The sequence below is a fragment of the Mastigoproctus giganteus genome, chromosome 9 (assembly GCF_048544385.1).
Source record: "Mastigoproctus giganteus isolate SK-2022 chromosome 9, ASM4854438v1, whole genome shotgun sequence".
In the NCBI taxonomy this organism is placed as follows: domain Eukaryota; kingdom Metazoa; phylum Arthropoda; class Arachnida; order Uropygi; family Thelyphonidae; genus Mastigoproctus; species Mastigoproctus giganteus.
The window spans coordinates 143080229-143097082 of record NC_143583.1 but is presented as its reverse complement, the minus strand read 5'-3'; the positions used below and the strand labels follow the sequence as shown (position 1 = coordinate 143097082).

The 16854-nt window shown below is 36.8% G+C and overlaps 1 protein-coding gene across 1 annotated transcript in view; it reads left to right on the top strand.

Moving 5' to 3' along the window:
* The first annotated feature begins 868 nt into the window (after positions 1 to 868).
* The window catches only part of pod1 (coronin), a 588411-nt gene continuing 572425 nt past the window's right edge, over positions 869 to 16854 (top strand). The window contains exon 1 of the mRNA XM_090381732.1: positions 869 to 959. The gene's annotated coding sequence lies outside the window, so the exon portion shown is untranslated. The remainder of the gene's footprint in view (positions 960 to 16854) is intronic.

Sequence of the window (16854 nt, the reverse complement as noted above, 5' to 3'; positions counted from 1 at the left end):
TCTTGACTATCATACTGCGCAGGTTCTTTTCAATGTGGTGAAGTTATAACAATGTTATTATTATTTTTTTAAACTTGTGGTATGGAGTGTTTTTAAGTTAGACTAAATGCAACTAGGCATAATATTTTTAAGAGTTATAATTATCTATATAATATAGGTGTAAAACACCATAGACAACTCTTAAAGGGAAAACTTTTCAACTGTATCTCATATTGTGCTCATTCTTCACAACGAGTTACCATGTATTGCGCTACCTCGAATAAGTAACGCTTCACTAATAGAGAAGACTATTATTCGAGGTAGTGCAATACATGGTAACTCGTTGTGAAGAATGAGAAAAATATGAGATACAGTTGAAATGATGCCTTTTACACTACTATTGTAGTTAGTTTTTTATGGGGTATGGTGTTGACACCATAGAAAACACGAGTTGTCTATGGTGTTTTTACACCTATATTATATGGAGTGTTTTTAAATAACACAAGTTTAAAAAAAAAAAACTTGTGTTATTTAAAAACATGTTATGGAGGAACGCCTACGCGTTCTCCATAACAATTATTTTTTTGTGAAAGTAACCAACATTTTTTTTTTTAGATTTCATATTTTTGTGATAAATTTTAATCCTGTACATAAATGCAGAGAGTAGTAATTGTGTTAATCTCTACAGTTTGTGGTAATGAAAAGATGTGGATTTTTTAATGTTATGCAATAAATTTTTATCTGTTTTATGTGAGCGCTGTTACACTTATTAGGAGAGACTTGACTGATGTTTCAAAATAACAGATAAACGTATTAGATTTTTTTGTTTTATTTTTGGAATAGATAGAGATTTATAGCTACCGCATAATGTGACACCTTAACTCTATCTTTTGTGGAATACACGTGATCATACTACACCGGAAAATGATTATCCGGATGTGAATGGGAGGAGTCTGATTTTGAGTAGGCTGTCATCTGTGGTATGTTTGTTGTTATTTCGTTTTTTTTTTTTTTTTTGGTATGTAATATATCATACTTAGTGATATGTCATAAACGAACAAATTTTTAAATATTTATAAATAATTCTGTATATTTTCATAAAAAATAAGATGTTTTCGCTACTTTTTCGGAATTTTCAAATCCCATTAATGCATATCTGTGCGTATCTGCTTAATATGACAACACAGCCATACTAAGTTGAGCTGTCGAACTTCTCGATTCTTTTTTCACTGTAGTGTTTTCCGAACTGTGGGGCGCCCTGTACCCTTCAAAGAGAGGATAACGTGCCTAGCTGCGCATGAATAAGCTTTCATTTTCAAACTCAATTAAACTCAATTATTCGATGTGAAGAAAAGGGGTGGGCGAAAATGTTGCAAACTAAAGGGCTTCATTACATGAAATTTTGATGGCGAATGCGAGTAGCGGGGATTCGCATGGTATACAGTATTTGGTATTTCACTTACATAATAGTTATGTAAGTGAAAAACTATTAAAACTATTCATTTTAACAGCGAGATATGGGAGGAATACAATCTCTCTCCCATTTTGCCCAATAAAATTCTGCAACTATAATTCATTTACATAACAGTATCAATTATGATCACAGTTCCTAACTTCCATGCAAGGTCAAAAGGGGGGAGAATAGTACCCATTCCATATCTTGCTGTTAAAATGAATAGTTTATGGGACAATAACATTTCCCCACACCCATATGCCATTGTATAAAAGTCGGGACTATGACTCACTTATGTAAGTGAAGTACTAAACTTGATATCTCCCTGATATCTGCAATTTAACCCCGGGGGCTCACATCTGGTGAGTATGGGCTTGGCACACCCAGGGTCCTGAGCTGGATATCATCATCCTTCTCTTTCTTGTTGATATCATTCCTTTCTACTTTTGACTCTCTCTCTCTCAGGGTAACGCGGGAATTTTTTTTTTTTTTTTTTTTTTGCTGGTGCAGCATAAGCTTCAGGCTTCCTTGCACCATATGGCTAATAATAATAATAATAATAATAATTTGCCCATTGGGTTAAAAAATATATAAGCTATAAGTGTTAGAAAATTTTTTGAATGGTAATTGGATAGAAATATGAAACAATATTTTTTCTCACTATTACTGTTGTGCTTTCAGTGATGATACAATGGTAAATTTCCTGCTCCCCCAAATATATTTAATATTGTATTAAAATTTATTCTGTACTTCTCAGTTCCTTTGGAAATTCCAAATGGTGGGTCAATAGCAATAAACTTAAGTTTTTGTGCAGGAGGCTGTCAAAATGGCCTTTCAGTGCATCAACAGACTCACTCCAATACTTGTGCAGTTTTAGGAGAACAGCTTAGAAATGCTTATAAGCTGTTCAGTAGCTTGTTTGTGTTAGTAGTTTGCTACCTCCTGCAATAACAGGGATCACATGCATTGATGAGAAGGACATAAAACACAGAAGCTTCATGTTTCTTGAGTTACTGAAGTATTAAATTTTGCTAACAGCAAAGTTTAATTTTCATTTTTTCATTAGAGGAGGTTGTATGTTGCTAATTTTAATTGAAAGTTACTTTTTGTGGAAGGTGATTAGAAGTGTGGGAATGATGCCTTTATAAAAAATTAACTACCATAACAATGAACTTAAAATTTATATTTATATATATATATATATATATATATTTTTTTTTTTATGAAAACCCCAAACACGAAAGGTATTAAAACCTATAGTACTTAGTACCATGCATGGGTTGAAGGAGAAGTATGGGGAGAGGGGGATGCCAGAAACTTTGCTCTAGAGACTAAACATGGGTTTCACCACTTCAAGCGTCCAATAAGCAAAGTGGTGGTATTTCACCGGTTGATAAAAGTCATGTGGTCATAACATTAATGACCATAAAAAAGAAAAAATTCATTCAAAAAGTATTCACGTATGGCGGATGAAGGATGATATATATGAAAAATCAGCATTTTGATCCATTAGATCAGCATTTCCCAAACTGGGGTCCGTAGACCAGTTCCAGAGGGTCCGCAAAATGTTCAGAAGGTATCAAGTAATATGTGTTTATTTTCTAAAAAAATATACTGATAGAATCACAACGAATTTCATAGAACATTACTTATTTTCGTACGATTAGTATATATAATTATTATCATCATTATTATTATTAGCTGTATGGTACAAGGAAGCTGAGGCTTTTGTTGCACCAGCCAAAAAAAAAAAAAAAAATTCCTGAGTTTTTCAGAGAGAGAGAGAGAGAGAGAGTCAGAAGTGTCAGAAGTAGAATGATGATGATATCTAGCTCTGGACCCTGGGTGTGCCAAGCCCATACTCACCAGATGTGACCCCCCCCGGGGGGAGAATTGTGTACATATTTCAAATTATTCGTTCTATGTATAGCGAATTGATGATAAATAAAGTTATTATATATCTGTATAAAAATAAGAATAAAGTTGAGTTGTTTCACACATAAAACTTTGAATTTCTTTTCAGAAAACCCAGTGTTCATACATATGTACACGCACACACAAACATATGCACACACACACATATATATATGTAGGGGTCCACAAACTTGTTTTGATTTTTGAAGTGGTCCGTAAATCTCAGTTTGGGAACCACTGCCTTAGATTATGGAATTAAAGAAAAGAACAAACTTCCGTATACTTGAACTAGAAGCATTTCATCTGTGTAAAGTTTTAAGAATCTCTTTATTCTTAATAGAGGTTAACTATTGAAGATTTTAGATATTTTTTTTTCCCTCCCATTCCTCAGTGATTACCTTGTTGTTGCACCAATAAAAATTCATCAAAAGACCAAACACTTTAATACACCAGCCGAGTAAATTCCAGACATACAGATCCTTCAATAAATCTCTTTTAGATTTGTCCACATCACAGATAATGATATGAGATGGGAGCCTGATAACTAGTAGCCCAGGATCTTTAAGCTGAGAATCGGAATCCATCATTTCAATGTTGTCCTTTGTACTGCTGACTTGTATTATAACTGCATAATTTTGACTTTCTCTGATATTTTTAACCTTGAGCCTACACAAATTGTAACTCTCCTCACCAGTAAGTACTTTTTAATTTCTTGACTACTGGAACAGCTAGATTTAGCTGTTAAAAGCACTCATTAGACTTAGAAGTTATTCCAGGTGTGACGACACATCATATCACTGAAATGTCTAGTTGGTTTAAAAGTGGTCATACCTGGTGAAACGTCCATCTCCTTGAATGTTACTCTATATGCTTAGTACAGTAGAGTTGATCACCTTATTCATAGGCTTGGTGATACTTTTATTTGGCTTTTCTAAGGGTTTGAGTCTCACTTCTATCGACGCAGTTAGAATACTCAGTTGGTCTTCATCTGCTTTGGCCAATCCTCTAATTTTGACCAGTGAGCTGAAGTTGAAGAGAAGTGCCTGGCCCCAGCCAGATTGGAAGGAAAATCTTTTGTAGCAGTGTTTCCACACTCTCTGTAACTTCTAAATTTTCTCTTCTAATTAATGATTGCCTCCCATTAACTGGAGGTTTGATTGAGTAAGATGTCTTTTTCATTAAAGTTCTTACTACTAACATCCACCGGCTAGAGATTTCATCCTACATGTAAGACTTCAGCTGTGCTTCGACCATAGAGTCCCACATATGATCATTTATCTAATTCAGAACCTTTATTATTATTATTATTATTATATATTATTGTTATCCTTGGGGGCAAGGAAGCCTGAGGCTTATGCTGCACCACCCAAAAAAAAAAAAAGTACCCCGAGAGAAATCACCAAAAAAGAGAAGTATGATGATATCCAGCTCAGGACCCTGGATGTGCCAAGCCCATACTCACCAGATGTGAGCCCATGGGGTTAAAAGTTAAATCAGCTATATCCGCTAGCATTAGTAGAGGCATATGATACAAGAAAGCAAGTTTATACAGCATCAGCCAAAAAAAAAAAAAAAAAAACAAATTCCCATTTCACTCATCCATTCTCTCCAAAAGTTTGTTCACTTCTTTCTTGAATTTATTTAAGCTATCAACTTCCACGACAGATGGAAGTCTGTTTCAGGAATCAACTACCTGCTGGCTAAAGGCAAATTTCCGCACATCTATTCGACAACTGTGTTTCCTCAATTTCAGTTTATGCCCTCTCAGGTTTGTAATCTGAGCAAGAATCCCATCAGCATTGAGCCTGCTCAATCCATTCAAGGCCTTATACAATCAGATCACCTCGCAGGTGCCTAGTTTCCAGATGCTGCTTGCAGAACTTAAGCCTTTCTTCAAAAGAGCACCCCTTTATTCCCCTCACAAGTCATGTTGACCTTCTCTGAACTTGTTCTAGCAACTCTACATCCTTCCTAAAATTAGGCTTGGAGACTTGTACGCAATACTCAAAGTTTGGCTCTTGTGACCACATCATTGCCTTATACAAGGGGATAATCACATCCTTATCCCTGCAAGCAGAATTCTTGTATATCATTGACAAGACCCCCCCCCCCACCCATGACCTACTTTGGCAGCCTCTCTGCACTGCTCAGAAAAGTTCATATCTGACTGCACAATTACCTCCAGGTCTCTTTCATTCTCCACTACCCTGAGTGTAACACCACCCAGTTAGTACATTCCTCTGGGGTTACTGCTACCCATATGCAGTACTTTGCATTTGTCAATGTTATATTTCAGTTGCCACTTCTCAGCCCATCTGCCAAACTTTTCCAGATCCTGTTGCAGCAGCATACTGTCATAACTGTTATTAACAACCCTGCCAACCTTTGCATCACGTGCAAACTTTGACATTAAGCTTGATATACCTTCATCAATATCATTATAAATATACAAAACAACAATGGGCCCAACACTGAAATCTGGGGGACACCACGAATAACATTAGTCCATGAAGAGCAGTGTCCATTGATTACCACTCTCTGTCTTCTCCCACTCAACCATACTTTTATCGATTGTAGCAACTTCCCCTTAATGCCATACTGCTCCAATTTGTACAGGACTTCCATATGTAACAGTATAAAAAGCTTTCCTGAAATCCAAGTATATGACATCAAAATTATTTTTTGCATCCAGTTCCTTTGTGACCACGTCATAGTATCCAGTCGAATTGATCAGACAAGACTTCACCTTATCAAACCCATCTGAATTATTACTGCCGTCTTGTCTAGATGATCCTGCAGTGCTTCTTTAACTAGTGATTCCATTATTTTCCCTGCAACAGAAGTCAATCTAACAGTGTAATTACTCGTGTCACCCTTTGATCTCCCTTTGTGAATTGGAGATATATTTGCATATCTCCAGTCCATGGGAACTTCCTCTGAATCCAAGGATGCTCACATAATTATAGCTAAGGGTTTGCTTACTTCCTTTGCCACCTCCTTTAATATAACTGGATATATCCCATCCGCCCCAGGTGCCATTATGTTTAACTTAACAATTTCTGATCCACTTTGCTCTCAGTTAGTACAAAATCATTTAACTTCCTGTTAGAGTTTGATAAACATCTGGCCTTCTCTTCCTTGAATAACTCATGTGTGGAAAAAAATGCAAAATACTCATTTTGTTTGGTAGCTATCTGAGAATAATCATCTACAGTCACACCATTGCTATCAAGTGGACCAATCTGATTCATCCCCTTCCTATTAGAGTTTATATAAGTAAAGAAGCCTTTGCTGTTTTTCTTTGATCCTTTGCCAAAGATTTCTCATAATCTGCCTTCGCTTGCCTAACTGCCTTTGTGACTTGATTACAGACTAGCTAATCTACCATTGGTTTCTGTGTCACCTGATAATTTATATGTATTCCCATGCATTTTTCTTCTCTGCCACGAGTCTCATTAGTTTATCTGAATCCGTTTGGGCCTAAATCTAGAACAGTATTTCTTAGTTGAAACAAAAAGCCTAGTAGCTTCCATGATTACTTCCTTGAATGTTTTCCATTTAGAATTTGCTGTTGATAATATCATGAGTTGGTCCCACTGTATATAATTTAAAAAATCTCTGAGACCATTGTAGTCACCTTTACTAAATCAAAAACCCTTCCCTTTACCCATGATGGTAGTTACATCTTTAAGAGAGGTAGCAAAGGAGGTCAGCAATCCCTTAGCCATAATTTTAAAAGCATCTTTAAATTCATGGGATGGCCCTGTGGACTGGAGATGTGCAAATGTATCTCTGATTCACAAAGAGTAATCAAAAGATGACACGAGTAATTACAGACCGGTTAGCTTAACTTCTGTTACGGAGAAAATAATGGAGTTTCTGTTTAAAGAAGTAATGCAGGACCATCTAGATAGGTATGCAGTTATACTGCAGTCACAGTAAGAATTTGTTAAGTGGGGATCTTGTCCCAACAGTCTTATTGGATATTCATCATCATCATCAGCCATTTTCAATCCACTGCAGGAAGAAGGCCTCTCCAGCAACTTTCCAGTTCCTTCTGTTTTGAGCACTGGCCATCCATTCACTACCCACAAACTCATGAATTTCATCTATCCATCTCCACCTTTGTCTTCCAGGTTTTCTTCTAGCTCCTCTTGGATACCATTCTGTTATTTTCTTAGTCCATCTGTCATGTCTTCGAGCTATGTGTCCTGCCCAAGACCATTTTAGTTCTTTAATTTTGATAAGAATGTCCTTTACTTGAGTTTGCTGCCTAATCCATGTGTTTCTCTTCTTATCTAACAGTCTGATTCCCAATATAATTCGTTCCATTCTTCGCTGTGTAGTTCTTAGCTTCTCTTCCATTCTTTTGGTGAGTGCCCAAGTTTCACTTCCGTAAGTCATGGTGGGGACAAACTGGGATATTGGTGGGGACAAACTGGGATATTATGTTTCGGACAAACTGGGATATTGCTCTTCAGTATGTGACTATATTTCCTGAATGCTATCCATCCAAAATTTATTCTTCTCTTGATTTCCAGCCATTTATCATTCTTACAGCTAATAACTTGTCCCAGATATAAGTATATGACTCCACCTTTTCAATTACTGCTCCTTCAATCATTATTTCCCTTTCTGTGGCATACTTGTTCATCATTACTTTTGTTTTAGCCATATTCATCTTTAGTCCAAAATCCTTACTAGCTGTGCATAACTGATTAAGATTTTCCTCTAATTCTTTGGGATCGTGGCTTATGACCACAATGTCATCTGCATATCGTAAATTGTTTAGGTACTCTCCATTCACATTGACTCCTTTCTGCGACCTGTCTAATCTTCTGAAAGCTTCCTCAAGGGCAGCAGTAAACAGCTTCGGAGATATTGTGTCTCCTTGTCGAACTCCTTTCTCAATTTTAAATTTCCTACTGTCTTTGTCTAGTCTAATAAAGGAGGTAGCACTCTCATATATTTTCTTCAAAATCATAATATATGGGGTATCAATGCCTTGTTTTTCCAGTGCCCGAAACATTGCCTTATGCTGTATGGAGTCAAATGCCTTTTCATAATCCACAAATGCCAGGCATAATAGTGTTTTATATTCATTTGCTTTCTCCATTAGCTGTGATATTACGTGAAGGTGATCCATAGTTGAGAATCCTGTCCTAAAGCCAGCTTGCTCTTTCAATTGATTCTCATCAAGTATTCTTTCTAATCTGTTAGTAATGGCCCTTGTGAACAACTTGTAGATGTGGGATAACAAGCTAATTGGTCTATAATTTCCAATTTCTGATTTATCTCCTTTCTTATGCAGCAAAACTATGATTGCATTATTCCACTGCTTAGGCGTCACACCTTTTCTAATGCACTTTGCGAAGAGCCTTGCCAGTTTTTGTGTTATGTCTCTTCCTCCCAATTTTAACAACTCTACAGTAACTTCATCTTCCCCCGGGGCTTTCTGATTCTTCATTTTCTTCATTGCATGTTCTACCTCATCAGGAAGAATATTGGGTATGTCGTATGTGTTGCTACTTTGCAATCCATCTTCCCCACTGCTGGCATCATTCCCCTGCCCCTTGTATAATTCTCTATAGTAGTCTTCTGCTATTTGAATTATGCCTTCTCTGCTATTTATAAGTACACCATCGCTATTCTTCAGTTTCAGTATCATTTGTCTTTCTGTATTACTGCTCATGGCTGCTGATTTAAATCCTTTGTTTTCCCTTAATGCTTGTTCTACTTTTCTTGTATTAAACCTTCTTATGTCCTCTCTGAGTCTCTTTCTAATGGCTTTGCATAACTCAGTATACTCAATTTTCTCCCTGTCAGTGTTTTTCTTGCTTTTCATTTGTCGTCTTCGGTTCATCATGACAAGTTTTTCTTGACTAATTTTTTCTTCTTTGGATTTCTTTTTCCCTATAGGTTTCTTGGGCTTTATCACTTTCAAAAAGTTGTAATATTCCTCGTCGATATCTTGGTCCTCAGCAGTCTGCAGAAGCTCAAACTTGTTCTTAAGTTCCAGTACATACTGCTTTTTCTCCTCTTCTGTTATTTACTCGAGTCAGTTTTTTCCTTTCCTTTCCTACATCTATATCAAGTGTACATCTTACCATACTGTGATCACTTCCAACATTTACCTTATTCAGGACGGTAACATCATTCACAATATATCTTCTGTTAGCGAGGATGAAGTCGATTTCATTAGTAGTTAATCCATTTGGACTCTTCCATGTCCACTTTCTGTTCACCCTTTTCTTGAAAAAAGTGTTCATTACTGACAGTCCTTGAGATTCTGCAAATTCCACAAGTCTTTCACCTCTTTCATTTCTTTCAGCAATTCCAAAATTTCCTATAGTTGCCCTTTCTGCGCTGTTTTGTCTTTTTCCAACCTTAGCATTGAAGTCTCCCATAATAATAGTGTAGTGGGTTTTCTGCTCATCTAGAAGACTCAATTTCGGTGTACATTTCTTCAACCTCTTCATCATCATGGCTCGATGTTGGTGCATAAATCATTATAATCTTTAGCTTGTACCTCTTAGAAATCTTGAGTATTAGTCTTGACACTCTTGGTGATGTACTTTTGAATTCCAAAATGTTGTTTTTAAAATCTTTATGGACCAGAAACCCAACTCCACCTTCACTCCTTTCATTGTTTCCATTGGTGTACAGCAGATTTCCATTTGATAAACTTATAAGTGATTCATTTCTTCTTCTTCTTCTTCTTCTTGTTTCAGCCAAACCGATGATATTCCAATTCACATTTTCTAATTCCTTTTCCAGCCCTAATATCCTGTCTTCACCGATGAGTGATCTTACTTTATAACAGGCCAAGTTCAGTTTCTATGCACGGCAGCCTGGTCGTACCCAGAGATTCTTCGCACCCTCTGCTTCCACTCTGATCCTCTCGCTGCCGTAAGAGGGAGAGTGAAAGCTGCTGGGGACTGAGGGCCATTTGTTTCGTCGTGCTTTCATATGCTGGAGGGTTTGGTCTTTTCCTCTTCACACTGACCAGGCATCTTGAAGAGAACCACTCTACACGTTCGTTGCCACCTAAGTGATGTAACAGGGCTTACCATCGAGAAGGTGTGCATGAGTGGATTTTAGGGAGGCAGGCCAACCGGACTTCTCCTAAATCTTCTGTAATAGAGAGATATTGGATCCATCAGTGTTTTAGGCTGAGTGTCTGATAACACACAGGATACCTGTTCCCCTCTAAACCCCTATTAGATATTATGGGGCAGTAACAAAGGATCAAAAACTAATTTTGATATCATATACTTTGTTTTCAGGAAAGCTTTTCATATTGTTGCATATAAGAGACTGCTGTACAAATTGGAGCAGTGTGGAGTTAAGGGAAAGTTACTAGTATGGATAAACTAAAATATAGTTCATCTTGATATGGTTGAATGGGAGAAGACACAGTGGTTAATCAATGGACATTGTTCTTCATGGTCTAACATTATTTGTGGAGCCCATGGGGTTCGATGCTCTGCCCATTTTTGTTTTCTGTATTTAATAATGATGTTTATGAGGGTATATCAGGCTTAGTGTTTATGTTTGTAGATAATACAAAGGTTGGAAGGGTGTTTAATGGCAGTAATAATGGTATGCTACTGCAATAAGATCTAGAAAAATTAGGCAAAATGTGCTGAGAAATAGCAATTGAAGTTTAACATTGACAAGTGCAGGGTACTGCATATAGGTAGCAGTAATCCCAGAGTGACGTATTAATTGTAGGGTACCACATTGAAGGTAGTGGAAAATGACAAGATCTGGCGGTAATTGTGCACTCTGATATGAAGTTCTCTGAGCATTGCAGATGGGCTGCCAGGACAGCTCCTCAGGATTTGTCAGTGATATATTGGAGTCTTGCTATCAGGGATAAGTAGGTGATTATCTGATATTGTATAAGGCAGTCAGTCTACCTCTTGAGTGCTTCATACAGGTCTGGATCCCTCATTTTAGGAGGGATATATCGTTGCTGGAATGGGTGTAGAGTAGGGCAATGATCTTGTGAGGGGAACAAAGGGGCTGCCCTTACTAAGAAAGTTTTCAGTTTTGCAGATTGCAGCTTTTGGAAAATATGCACCTATGAGGTGATCTTATTGAGGTATTTAAGGCTTTGAATGGCTTGGGCAAACTCAATGCTGATGGGATTCTTCTTGCTCAGACTATGCACAAGAGGTGCATTAAATTCAAATTGAGGTAGGATGGTTGCAGAATAGATGTTTGTGAGTTTGACTTCACTCAGCATGGGTTGATTGCTGGAAAAAGTTACCATCTATTGTTGTCGAAGTAGATAGGTTGAATAAATTCTAGGAAGAGCTAGATATGCAATTGTAGGGGTTGGATAGGTGAAATGGATTTTTTTTTTTTTTTTTGCCAAGCTCGCTTTCTGGCATCATTTGCAACTATTAATACTAATACAAAGTAGCACATTTAGTGTTGTTGTGATTTGTACAAGAACCATTCCCTTTAGTTCTCCCCTGAGCTACGCCACTCGTTGACTTTGTCTACTTTTAGCTCGTTGCTTTGCTGCTCTGTTCTGTGGCATGATTTTTGTTTAAATTTAATTTAATTTGAGAATACTTCATTAAATGAATATATACTAAATTTAATAATACATTATTATTATTATCCATATGGTACAAGGAAGCCTGAGGCTTATGCTGCACCAGCCAAAAAAAAAAAAAAAAAAATTTCCCGAGTTACCCCCTGTGTGTGTGTGTGTGTGTGTGTGAGTGTGAGTGAGTGAGAGAAGTAGAAAGGCATCACCAAGAAAGAGAAGAATGATGATATCCAGCTCAGGACCCTGGGTTTTCCAAGCCCATACTCACCAGATGTGAGCCCCCGGGGTTATGCTATCAACTTTACATTATGTTACGCTATACCATTATGTTATGTTGGTTAATGTTGCTGGTTATTCTGTATTGGTTAATGTAGCAGCATATTTTAGTTAATTTATTATTATTATTCATCTGTGATTTGTTTTGTCAATCGGTACTGTTTCATGATTGATATCAAAAATTATATTTTGCATCTAGTTCCTATGTTACTGCATCGTAGTATGCAGTCAGATTGATCAGACAAGAAACCCATGCTGTGACTGAAGTATAACTGCACGCTTGTCTAGGTGGTCCAGCATAACTTCTTTAACCAGTGACTCCATTATTTTCCCTGGAACAGAAGTTAAGCCAACAGGTGTATAATTAGTCATGTCACTTTTTGATTCCCCTTTGTGAATTTGGGATATATTCCTACATATCCAGTCCATGTGGGCTTCCCTCGAATCCAAGGATCCTCTCATAATTATAGCTATGGCTAAGGGTTTGCTTACCTCCTTTGCTGCCTCTATTAATATAATTGAATAGATCACATCCACCCCAGGTGCCTTTCTTATATTTAACTTTAGAAATTTCTTTTCCACTTTCCTTTCAGTTAATACAAAATCATTTAGTTCCCTGTTAGAGTTTGATAAACTTCTGGCATCCATTCCCCTAGAGAATTCCTTATGTGTGAATGCAGATTCAAAATGCTTATTCAGCTTGTCAGCAACATGAGCAGGGTCATCAACAATTGAACCATTTATTTCAAGCGGACCTATGTGATTCATCCCCTTTCTTCTAGTTTACATAAGAAAAGAAGTCTTTGCTATTTTTCTTTGCATCCTTTGACAAAGATTTCTCATAATCTGCCTTAGCTTGCCTAATACCCTTTGTGACTTGATTGAGGCTTCTTTATCATCTCAGTTTATATGTGCTCTGTATTTTCTTCTCTGCAGTGAGTCTCATTAGTTTATCTAACATCCATCTAGGTCTAAGCCTTGAACAATATTTCTTAGTTGGTATGAAAAGCTACTCACACCAACTAATCCTGTAGCCTTAGTTGGTGTGAGTGGCTTCAATAATTATTTTGTTGAATGCTGGTACCAACTGATGATGTAACATCATTAGTTGTTCCCACTGTATAGAAATTAAAAGCTTTCAGACCACTTAAGTCACCTTTATGAAAACAAAAACCTTCCCTTTACCCTCGATAGTAGTTAAAACTTTAAGTAAATCCCATATCAGTATAGTGCGATCACTGCCAACCAGTGGTTCTTTATCTGCAGATTTCTAATACACAAATAATCACCTCTGATAATCAGATGAAGAATATTACTTTCTCCCGTTGGCTCTCTCTAACCTGCTGTTGTAGAAAATAATTGTCAAGTAAATCCACAAAAGTCATGCTAGTGTATGAGTGACCAACCCACTAGTTCTAGATAAAGTTAAAATCCCCCCATTCTTAGACATTCTGATTTTCTGACCCATTCTATTTCCCTGTACAGCTGATAATTGTACTCATCATAGTCATTAAGCCTATAGCACACTTCTAATCTCATTTTTGCTTTTCCAGTGCTTATGTCACACCAAACTTGACTCAACATTGCACTGGCCCCTCATGTCAACGGATGCACTACCTTTAGATTTTATGTTTCTGAACTAAGAGCATAGCTCCCCCCCCATCTATTCTGTCTGGCTTTTCTGTACACTTCTCTATCTGTTCTGTAATTTGAGTATTCCCCATATTCAAATTCTGCATCTCTTATATCTGAATGATGCCATGTCTCTGATATCCCCAGAATGTCTGCATTCGATGATTTCACCAGCATTTCAAATTCATCAGATATATTTACTATGCATGGTATGCATGCACCTGTTCTTACCAGTCTTCTCCCCAGAAAATTTTGCCAGCTGGGTGGCATTATGAAGTAGCCGGGTGGGGAAGTGTAATACTTCGCAATATTATAAAATTTTATTATTTATAAGTGTGGCTTAGTGATCCAGAGCAAAAATTAATTGCATAATTTAACATTATATGCTCCTGTTGCATTGATCTCGATAGCATAGTATGTTCAAATTAATATTGATCAAGATCAGTGAGCAGTACCATATGGTACTGCGAGAATTGCTTCAAATTTAGCCGGGCAGTTAGATAAATTCACCTGGCAGTGCGCCCATTCGATAAGTCCTGGGGAGAACACTATAAAATATTTAAGGGCAAAGACCTTGTAGCATGAGACATTTATTTATTTTATATTTTTTATGAAATATTTTATAGTCTGTATCACTGCACACCAACAGGCATCTCTCATATTGTTGTAACAGTTGCAATACCAGCGTACCTGCCCACCCACTGAGGGGAAGCCAACAAGCTTTGAAACTGTGCCATCTGGGTGGTGGTATCCGCTGAGAATGAGTAGCAGTAGTCTTCTCTAATGCTTCACCAGTACCATGGTGAATACCATGGCAACTCATTGTGAAGGTATTCACAATATGAGATATAACCAAAACAATGCCAATTTAATTAATTAATTTAACTACTTTGGTTTTTTTTTTTTTGGTAGTTGTTGGCGCATAGGCTTCTGTGGCCATAATGCACCTCCCAAGGTTTTTGCAGTACTTTGATCCAAGCCCGAGGCGGGAATCGAATTTGACTACTTTGGTAGATGGCCATGTTAAAATGATGCTTTTGCACTAACCTATATGTTAGTCATTCTACCTCGTAGCATGAGGCCTTTTGCTCTTAAATATTTTATAGTCTATATCACTGCACACCATCAGTCATTGCTCATATTGTGAAGTTATACTTCATAACTGCATTGTCACTAGGGCTTACAATACCGAGATCCTGGAATCCCGAATACCGGGATCCTGGTAATTTTTTTTTCCGGTATTCAAATACTGGTATTGATACAGAAATACCAGTTTTTCGGTACTAATATAAAAAATAATTGTTTATGATTTAATCACATAAAGGTTATAAAATCACCTTTATGTGATTTTATAACTGTCAACCAAAAATGATAAATATATACAGAAGTATATTGCAGCAGAATTTGGTAAATAATTTGTCATGCAATTAGATTCCAAGACTCATTGGAACAGTTTAGTCCATGCTTGAAAGCTTTTTTGAGTTGAGATATTGTATGCACAAAGCTTTTAATTTATTTAAATTAAAGTATTTATTTCTGTGAGGATGAATTTAATTTGTTATCTCTGGCTATATCTACATTAATACCTAGAAAGTTAGCGGTAGATGCACTATGCCACAAAGAAGCAAATCTTTTAACTGCAGATGCTACCATAAAATTTTGATGAAAACTCTTGGCAATCAAAATTCTGAAACAGCTAGAGAATTGCATATGGCATTGAAACCCCGTACTTCACAGAAGCATACAAATTTATTACAGGTTCTTTAGTATTTGCAAAGTGGGACACAATACAATAGCAAATTATTTAGTATTAGTAATGGCCATATGGTGCATACAGCATTGAAATCCCTGTACTTCACAGAAGGTGTACAAATTTGTTACAGGTTCTTCAGTATTTGCAAAGTGGGACTTAATACAATAGCAAATTATTTAGTATTAGTAATGGCCATATGGTGCAAGGTAGCCTAAGGCTTATATTGCACCAGGAAAAAAAAAAAAAAAAGAGTAAAATTATAATAAATTGAAATAAAATAAATAATTAATAAATAATAAAAGAAAAGCAAATAGACAACCTATGCATTTCCCTCCTCCCATCCAGCTGACCTTTGAATTTTCCCAACCACTCATGTAGGTAACGTATTTCAGTAATTGCTAATTCGCTGGCTAAAATAAAACTTCCTGTAATCCAGTCTAAACTTATCCCCCTGTAACTTCAGTTTATGGCCCCTAGTTCTAGAATCATTTATAACCTTAAATTTTGTCCTCATTCAACCTGTTCACAATTCTTGGAGAACTTCATGTCTGACCGTATCCTAACTCCCAAGTCCCTTTCCTCCAGTGCTGACTTTAGTTCAACTTCAAGTGTAAAAGTTATTTTGGAGTTGCTGTTCTCAAGGTGTAAGACCTTGCATTTTGGTGAATTAAAGCATAGCTGCCATTTTTCTGACCATCCGAAAGTCGATCTAGGTCACTCTGAAGAAGCTCTGCTTGGTGGTGATCATTAACTACTCTACTGATCTTTACATCACCTGCAAGTTTAGACATCACGCTCTTCATCTTTTCATGGATGTCATTTAAGATAATCAAAAACAACAGTGGTCTCAGTAATGATCCTTGGAGATCATTATTGAGATAATGATTACATTACCACTTCTTGCATTAACCCAATCTGAGGAATAACCATTTATCAAAACCCTCTGCCTGGTGCCCTCAAGTCATCCTGCTATCCATATAAGGATTTTCCCTGTGATTCGAACCTGTTCCAGCTTATAAAGTAATCGCTCATCTCGGACCGAGTCAAATGCTTTGCTGAAATCTAAAAAAACAATGTTGAAATTATTCCCTAAATCTTCCTCACGAGTGACCCTGTCAAAATAGCTAAGCAGATTAGTTAAACACGATTGTCCCTTTACAAAACCATGCTGCGTATCCTTCAGAATTCCATTTCTATCTAAATGATCCTGAAAACCACCCTTGATCATTGCCTCCATTGTTTTCCCTACTACCAAAGTTAGACTGACTGGTCAGTAATTTC